Source organism: Ursus americanus, chromosome 7 (assembly GCF_024610735.1).
Source record: "Ursus americanus isolate L20-20 chromosome 7, mUrsAme1.1.p, whole genome shotgun sequence".
NCBI classification, from domain to species: Eukaryota; Metazoa; Chordata; class Mammalia; order Carnivora; family Ursidae; genus Ursus; species Ursus americanus.
In genome coordinates, this window is record NC_142133.1 from 44,328,141 (window position 1) to 44,338,369 (window position 10,229).

Below are 10,229 nucleotides of genomic sequence, written 5' to 3' on the forward strand. Positions count from 1 at the left end.
TTGCCCCAGGTCACAGGGTTGGTCAGTGACAGGACCGGGACGTAAATGTAGGTCATCAGGCCCCAGACTATAAGATCCTAGTCACTCCGTGATTCTCTCTCTCAAGGACTGGGACTGCTCAAGATCAGAGAGAGAGGGAAGGTGTGGGAGGTTACACTGACATTGGCCTCAGAACACTGAACAAAGTAGAGGTTTTTTATTCATTTGTTTTGTTTTTGAAGCACTAATATAAATGGTTTTCTTGTGACTCACTCCTCTCTTAAACGTGAAGAGTAACAAAACATTAAAATTATCTATAATAAATATGTTAATATTATGATTCGTTCATTCAGAATGAATAGAATACTCTCTTTCTCTCTCTCCTGTGCCTAGAATTGCGTGTGCTCTAAGGAAGGAGATCAATAAAAACAGTGAAATGACGGAACACCTGAGCATGTAAATAATGAAGAAGATGATGACGGTGATAGCTGCTTCTCAGTAACTATGTCCTCCCTCTATGTTATATCGTTAACCTTTCTACAACTGAGGTGAGAGATGCCTCCTCTTATCCCAGTTTTTTGTTAGGTGAGAATGGGCAATAGAGCAATTTCATTGAGGCCAGATCTTAAAGGATTTTGATTACCAGGTAGAAGAATTTAAATTATATTTTAAGGATAATACAAAAAAATGGGAGTTACTGTTTTGTGAAAAGCCATGATAATCTATCACCCTCTGAAGTTAAATTTAGGCAAAGTCAGAGATATTTGGTCCATCTATTTACCGACTTCAAGCCTCTTCTTGATTCAAAACAAAATCAAAACCCAAACCAAGCAAACCTCCTACTCACATGCTTTCAATGTCCAGAGGCTTTTACCATGGCTTCCTCCAGAGTAAAGCTGATCAATTCTTTCCCACTTATAGAGAACACCCTAGCTCAGGGATAGTCATTTCAATCTGGGTATTTATGTGCATGCATGCTCTGCTTGTGTTTGTGTTTAAAATTTTTGGAATCTTTTATGAACATTATTAACCCCATCACATCTGACAAGTTCAAAAGCAGCAAGAAAGCTGATACATGAAGGAGCTTATTAGACAGATACATGCGGGCTGAATCTGTATTGTATGCTGATACACCAGTGGATTTTCCTCAGTGCACTCCGAACCTCACTTACTTTTTATGGAGGACTCCCTCTGGGGGCTTATGTGGGGGAGTTGCCAAGATGATTTCAAGGCCTTTCAAGAATAGCTCTTTCCCTTATAACACTACTCTGGTGGAAGGAATTTATCACCAATGGTTAACAGATTTCTTATTATATGGTTTTCAGATTCAAACTCGGTCCAAATATGGTCTGATTAGTACAGAGTATGGTGAAAGCACTACTTCTGATTTATACATCTGACTGTCATTTAAACTAATTTTTAAGAGTTAGACATACTTGGATTCACATTAAATTACTAACAACACCTAGCTCTGTGATTTTTACATAGGTATGATTCCAGTTCTGTATTTTATTACTAATATTCAATTGCATTCGACCCACTTGCAAAACATTGAGGACAATTATAACACAACATGTGGAATTACAAAATAAAGAAAAATTAAAATTGTATTTGAAGTTAAAATATAAGAATTATAATAATACAGAACAACCAGGGAAATGATTTAATAATGATATCAGGGGAACTGACCATACCGGTTATTCCAAGCTGCCCAGAAGTCAAAACAGAAAGTGGGACATGTATCATTTCTTTTGGTGTTTGTTATCTGATCTTAGAACTTTATATTTATTTCTGTTGAATACTATTTTGCTAGATCAGCTCAGAATTCAAAGATAATTGGATTTATGACAGTATGTTTGCTGTTCTCAGTTTTGCCAAAATATGAGAAATATATTACACTATTACCACAAATTAGTTCTTGACAACCTTAAAAAGAAGACAGGCCCTGTCAGGAGACACAGGACAGGGGAATTTGGTTTTGATATTGGACAATGGTAAGGCCGTCTAGAAGGTCAGGCCCTGAGAGAAAGAGGTGGATGCTACATATCACTTGCTTTTACGGATAGCAGTTGAATGGAGACATCTAGAAAGACAATGAGGAATGGCAGGTTACACAGAACGAATTTTAATATTCAGACAGCCAATGTCACATTCTGATTTTTCACTTGGTCTAAATTGCTAGTGGATAAAACAAAAGAATGGTTGACTCTGTTGATTTGGATGGTTGATGAATATTTTCCTCACCGAATCCACCTTGGGAGCTGAATTACCTCGCTCCATTAATGTTACGGAGAATTAGAACAAACACTATCTTATGTTTTATCTTTAAGGCTTCTGAGATATATTCTTAACCCCACTATGTCACTACTCATCCTCAATCACCAGACATTATGAAGGTGATATAAATTTGATCTTGTAACTCATTCATTACTCATGTGGCTGATGGTGACAGATGTCATTGGTTTAATGATCATAGTCATCCATTGTCATAATTAAGGTGATTACTTAATGAGGCTGGATGTATCATTACTTAATACATCAAATTAGAAAAAGATGTCATGGCTGGGCACACAACATCACCCATCATTTTTGAAGATGAGTCAATACGTTAAATGCTTCTCAACAAAGCAACAGTGTGGGCCTTCAGGACTTTTAATTTTCAGAGGGATCTTAAATGGTGGCATGAGGTAAGGTCTTCCCAAACTCTGATGTTGGCCATTATGGCCAAATGAAAGCTCCCTTGTCATTCATCATGTTTTATCATGGAGGCAGCTTCACAATTCGAATGCTTTACATGTGTGGCTACAGGGTACGGAATGTTATTTTCAGGCCCAGCTCAACTGCTATCCACTTACTCTCTAGAATGTTTGAAAAGTGATCTTTCTTTCCACTGTCCTGTTGAAATTTTTCCCCTGTAACACTCTGAACAGTTTTTTGTTTTGTTTTTTATTTTTATTTATTTATTTTGCAATTAATGGTGTTTTTACATTTATAAAGGCCTTTTAAGAATTCTGTCATAAAAAAAATCAGAAGGCAGGGACACCTGGATGGCTCAGTTGGATAAGTGGCTGTCTTAGGCTCAGGTCATGATTCCAGGGTCCTGGGATAGAGCCCCACATCTGGCTCCCTGGCTCCAGGGTCCTGAGATAGAGTCCCTGCTTCTCCCTCTCCCTCTGCCCCTTCCCCTGCTGGTGCACGTGGTCTCTCTCTGTCAAATAAATAAGTACAATCTTTAAAAAAAAATCAGAATGCAGTTATTCCTATTTCCTTTTTTAGTTTTCTTGGGACATGTGTCAGGCATGTTCTGACTTGACTGTTGCTAACTGGGTGTTTCCTGGATGTTTCCTACAAAAATAATAGTTCCTGGATACCAGTATCCTTGTTATATGTATATTATATCCTTACTAAAACCTAGCACTAATTTTCCCATTATCATTTAGTTCTTCAATTCTCAGGATCAATCACAGGATGATTCTACTCAATGTGTGTTGATAAGAAGTTGAAATAAGACAGACTATTTTGCTTGTTTATTGAAATAAGCTAGGGATGACTGTAAAGCATATATTGGTACCATTTTCACAATCCAAATATATCCAGTGAACAAACTTGCTAAAATTATATTACTGTATCAGGATTTTCCCTGGAATTCAATGTTCCTTCATTTCATTCCACTTAACCATTCACTGATTTATTTAATCACTTGTGTATTCATTCATTTATTCATTTGCCATTTAACAAGGATTTATTGAATTCTTTGTACGTGGCAGATGCTGTAGAGGAAGTATGGAGTTAAATAAAATTGGTTCATGTTTTAGAAAGTTTTAGTTCCTCTAGGTTGATCACTGTCTGGCAGGGGAAGCAGCCATATGGACTGATAACTATAATATATTGTGATATGTACTCTCTTAGAGATTAGTCAGTAACTGTGAATACACAGACCACCAGGAAAGATTGAGTCTGCATAGGAACTCGAAGAAAGACTTTAAAGAAGTGGTGTCATGTATTCGGAATGTTGGTGAATCAGTGAGAGTTTTCTAGAGAAAGGGAGCTATCAAGAGTTTACCATGTTCAGAAAAATAAGTGGAAGGTGGGGAAAACTTAGATACACGGTACATCTACATGACAGGAAAGGCTCCAAGTATGGCTAAGAAAGGAGGCTGGGACCAGATAAACAAGTGCTACAAACTCAATGGAGACATCTTGAAGGTGGGCCTGTAGGCCCTTCATCTGCAAAGCACAGCACTTGACTTAAAAAATCCTTTATTCCACACATGAGTTTACTAGGTGTCTTGGGACAAAGTTCTATAGAGTTGCTGAGCTTAAAAAGTTATGTATTTTAAAAAAGAAGTATAGGGGCGCCTGGGTGGCACAGCGGTTAAGCGTCTGCCTTCGGCTCAGGGCGTGATCCCGGTGTTATGGGATCGAGCCCCATATCAGGCTCCTCTGCTATGAGCCTGCTTCTTCCTCTCCCACTCCCCCTGCTTGTGTTCCCTCTCTCGCTGGCTGTCTCTTTCTCTGTCAAATAAATAAAATCTTTAAAAAAAAAAAAAAAAGAAGTATACCAACTTTGCTACACTTTTATGTGATAGGTATTTTTAATATCTATCTGACTGCATTTTTTAAAGAGAAGACAAAATATACCCTTTGAAGATAAAGATGTTATGAAATTATAAGCAAAACTAACTTTTTCAACATGGAAAAGATTAAAATAATTGGAAATATTTTCCTTGTCATGTGATTTGTCTCTGAAACCTAAGCGTGTGCACACACACACGAATTATGAATTTTTTCAAACTTGCTCGCTCAAAGAACTTGAGAAATTTTCAACCTGTGTCAAAATAAGAGATGGAAGCTTTTTTTTTCAAGAACAACTCAGTATAATGAGAGATATTTGCATATTGAATTTCAACAGCAATAACAAGCCTTTGCAGAGTTGGTGGACAAGATTGCAAAACGTGGTTTATAATATGAACCAGTGAAAAAATTTTCCCATTTGATTCTTCATTATCATCATGAGGTAGATTTTCAGATATTACAGCCATTAAGATCAAGTATCACAATATATTGGGCTTAGAGCTATACATTCGATTTGAAGGAATTTTAACAGATTAGATGAAATTTTTCAAAAATAATAAACCATTTTAATTATATCGTTTTTCCCTACATTACATATGTATTTATGTAATTTATGCTCTTTTATTAGCACATTTTAATATTAAGAATGTACTTCTTTTAATTATTTTAAAATATCTATTTTGAGTTATATGTAATAAAGTACTAAAGTGAGATAATTCTATAGCACATAGATAATTCTAATATATAAATTATTTAAAATTTATAAATCAGTATGTTTAAGAATACGTATATAAGTTTTAAAGCATCACGTGTATGAATTTTGAGTGGGCATAGTAACAATATTTCATAAATAGGACTGTAAAAATAAATGTTTGGATTCTGGTGCTGTGGAGAAGGTGTCATTTGTTTCCTATAAAGGAAGTTGAACTGGCTTGGACAAATCATAATCTTTGATCCATGACATATTCTATCCTTTGGTCCATGAGTAACCCCCTCCCTTTAAGTTTTTAAGACATATAGTTAGATATTTAAAATATGAAATAATTATCCATGGACCTACCATCCCAAAACACTGCTAGGACCTTTACAGTCACTTGCACTGAATCACATCCCTTCTACCAACATATCATCCCCTGCCTCTCCACACTCACAGGGTTCACATCTTAAATCTTGTGTTCATTATTCTCTTGTTTTTAAATTTGATTTTATTTTAAATTATATTTTCACTTCAGTATTCAGAAGCTTACTTAGCAGTTTTTAACTTTAGAAAAAAGGTATCATACTTACAGGTTATTTTGGGATTTACTTTTCTCCCTTAACACTGCACTACCAACATCTATATCACTGCATGCTGCTGTAGTTTATTGGTTTTGACTGTGAGAAAATATTATATTGTTTGACATGCCATAGTTTTTCATCCACTCTCACACTAACAGGTATTTATGTGACTTCAGGTTTTTCCTATTCTGATCAGAGGTTCTAAAAACATTTGTGTACCTGTCTTCTGAATTAGTAAGCATTTTTCTAGAATATATAATGCTGGATCACAGGATATGTGAAAAATTCATTTTAGGAGGTATTTACCGAAATGTTTCCCATGGTGGTTGTACTCATTAATCTGTCAGTGGTTTTCCCACAAGAGGTTTCATATAGGATTTCTATTCTTGGGGCAAATAACTCTGGTGGTGATGTTGGGGGTAATACAAAGTGAGGAGAGACAATCTAGGATGCTCTGAGAGGACCATGCTTCATAACATTTCAGTTGTCTTATATGCTTCTTGGAAACCTGCGTTATTTTTATTAATTATAAAATATGTATTCAAAAACATTTAAGAAAAATCCCTTTGTCATCACATCCAACAAGACCACTAACTCTAAAACACAAAAATTCTGGAAACATCACTGTACTGTACCCTGGAGAAAAAGAGCTGTGACTATTTCCCCACCATTGCTCAGTTCTCTTTCCTACAGGTTCCAAATTCTGGAGCTCATATCCAGTTCATCTGCAAATCTGTTGGTTCTTCCTTCAAAATATGTCTCAAATCATGTCACTCCACAGTTCTCCATTGCAACTACACTGGTCCAAATCAATTCCTGTCTCCTATACTCCTGCTTCTATCCTGTGTTCTGCAGACTCTTCTCAGGCCATTCATCCTCTAAACGCATGAGTCTGATGATACCACTTCTCACTTTCCTCAATGGAGTTTCATCTCATTCAGCATAAAATCCTAATCCCTTACTTGTAGCTCATAAAGACCCTACGTGGTATGACCTTTAACTCTGATTGCATTTACTTTCGCTTCTCACTGGCTTCCTTCTCTCCTGCCACATCAGTGTCCTTGCTTTTCCTCAAATAGGTCAACAATGATTCTGCCTCAGCACATGTGAGTTGTTGTCCTTTTACTTTGAACATTCTTTCTCCAAATATTGACAGTGTTCATTTGCCACATATAAACATAATTCCCTCATGTTAAGGATGCTTCTGGTAAAATGTTATCTCCTAAAGCCTTACCCTACCTTCCTTTCAGAAATGAATCTCTTCATTCTCTAGCACATCACTTTATTTTTGTTTTCATCAAAGAACCTGCTACTCCCAGATAGGTATCATAAATACATTTATTTGTCAATTGTCATTTGCCCTACTAGAGTGTAAAATCCCTGGGGGGGGTGAATTTTTTCTGTCCTAGTCACCACTGTACCCCCAGCACACACTACAGTGTCAAACACAAGCAGAAGTGTCTTGAATGAATAAACTATAGAGTCTGGCTCATCTAGAAACTTCCACAATCCCCCAAGAAATTTACCCTATGTTGTCTTTCTTAAAGATATTAATAAATGATTCAACAACATCAAATTTTTGCTAAAATACTCAGTTTTCTAAGTCTGTTTTTCATGTTGGGCTTCTGAATAATTTCATATTTAGAAAGTATTCTGCTGAGAAGATAATTTTTAAAACCACTCATATATAATCTTCTTAACACAAGTAGGATTGCACTATATTCCTATTTTATGGATGATGATATTAGACTTCAGAAGGTTTAAGTAATTTGTTCAAAGTCACATGGATCTTAAGTGCTATGGCTCAGATGGGAGCCATTTCTGCCTCACTGTAAAGCTTGTGATCTTACCAATTATCTCGGTGTCTTTAGGTCCTCATTGTATTGAAGCAACTGCATTGAATATAAGATCAGATGACACAGGACCAAAAAGAAATTAAGTATGTTAATAAATAGAGATATAATCATTATTTTCAGAGTATTCTTTGAAGAGCTGTGTTTAAATTGTCTGTTGGGATGGAGGAACACATGATGTGTGTTGGTGAATGTTTTGTAATAGGCTCTGCTGTACATCAACCAACATCATGTAGTATTAGGCCAGGAAAGAGGGCAGAATAGTCAGTGGGTACATGGAAACTTCTTCTGAAACTGCAGCACTATGAGCTGCCTTCCAAACCAAGGGCATTTCTCCATAGGTGCCCAGGAGAACGGGACATCTAAGATCCATCTGTCAGAGATGTCCCACCTGCACCCAGTGATGTTGGCAGTTATTCACTCAAGCCTATTGTATGGCAAAAAAATATGGGGGAAGGGAAGAGTGATACATGATAAGAGGAGCTCTATCATATTAAACTAGGTGTTGCTATATGTTACCTTAAACAATAAACGTGGGGAGATTTTCAGTCAGTGAAGAACAGCAGCAAAAATAAATACCCGTAAAACAAAATTCAAATCCCTTAATGTAAAAGTCATGTATAAAATTAAACTGTAAGCAACAGATAAAAGCCAACAATACCACTGTGTATTATCACAAACTACTTAACTGCAGGAAAATAAAATCAAGGAAAATAAATTTGAGAAAGTGCAATTAAGACTAACTTTGAACAAATGGAATTTTATTTCCTTGTTCTAATTAAAAACAAACAAATAAAAAATAAACAGCTGTTGAGATTACTTGGCTTCAATTAAAAATAATATTTGGGGCTTTTCTCACTTATGTTCACCTGACATATTTACCTTACAAGGGAACCTGAACAAATATGGAGAGCTGGCTTTATTCTGGAGAGGCTCAGTAAAGTGCGCTAATAATTAGGACACCAACTGCAAATTAGTAAACATTGAAGCTCAGCCAAAACTTGAATAAGAGATAAAATGCAGTTAAAAAATAAAAGTATGCAACTTTATTGTAAAATATAAACATTTTAACTTCCATTAAGAGTCTTAAGAAATAAAGAAGTCTCCAAAGAAGTTGTTCTGAAATTCTTTTGAGATTCTTAAAGTGTTATTTGTTTTTCATATATATATTTTTTGTTTGAATTTCCCTTCTAGGTGATAGGATATGAGAGCTTTACACAACTTAAACCACAGTAGTGAGTACCCCAGTATAAACCTGCAGGAATAAGATGGTGGTAAGGGCTTGGTCCTCTCTGAATTGTGCCAGATGGGGGACAGGAACTGAAGATTAGAAACAGTTACAGATGAAGGCTATATTGGTAGAAACAACCACCAACAGGCAGTCAAAAGAAATTAAGTAAAGCAGATTAAGTACAGTATCTGAAGATACTGTGGTAACATGTCCTTAGCAAAAGTTGTTGGTCTAATAGGCATACCAGTAAGAGGGCACAAGTAGGCACTTAATAATATAAGTGGTCACTGTAAAGTATGTATGGTGGTGGGAGTCTAATCCTTGACAGAATCATCCCAGAGACTCAATGCAGGGATCATCATATGGTAGTAGAGAAATGGTTTCACCTATGAAGGGAAGAGATTTGGGGCTAGGATAAACACTAGTATTAACTGGGAGTCAGAAATAGAATGAGGATTAACCCTATTAAGTAGTAAGTATGCTACAATGCTTCAGTAATTAACTCTGGGTGGTGTTAGTCATGAATAAATAGACTCTCAATAGAATTCAATAGAAAAATAAAGTCCAAATGTGGATCCAGATATATGGAAATATAGCATCCAATATAGGAGGTATCAGAAATCAGTGCTGAAATGAAAGGGTATTCATGAAATTGGGTTGGGGCTATCAAGTCATTAGGGAGGATCACAGGCTCAGGGACTGTGAAAGCCTCTACTTCCAGTAAAGCCCAGTACATAGTCAGCTACAACTGCTCTAATGGCATATAGCACGGGGTGAAATGGGAAGATTCTTGTATCAGAAGCCTACGGGCTATGTACAGCCACTATGGGTCATCCAGAGACTCCAAGACATATGAAAAGAAACTGTAAAGCCTTCTAAAGTGAAGGAGTTTATAGGAGGCACTGATGGGAATGCATGTTGCATTGCAATCTGGACAGATTCTAGAGCATTCTGTTGGAGGGACCCCCTTCAAGGTGGTACAAGTTGCAAAAAAAAGTCCTAAACAGATCTGTAAAATCCATTTTTAAATTTTCAAATTTTACTTACAATCCAAAAAAGTTTTAAAAATGTTGGGCTTGTTTTAACATTGTGGAAGCTGAAAGAATTAATGATTGTTCCTTAACATTATCAGGAATTGAGTGGCCCCTAGTTTACCAAGTAATTTTCCCAAATTAAACTGATATGGCAGGACCTTGCACTACATGTGAGGCAACAGCTTATCCTCTTTGTGTAAGCTCCTTAGTATTTGTATGTTCTGAATGAATGTGTCAAATGGATTTCCTCAGGGGAGGCTATCGTCAGTGTGATGTCAT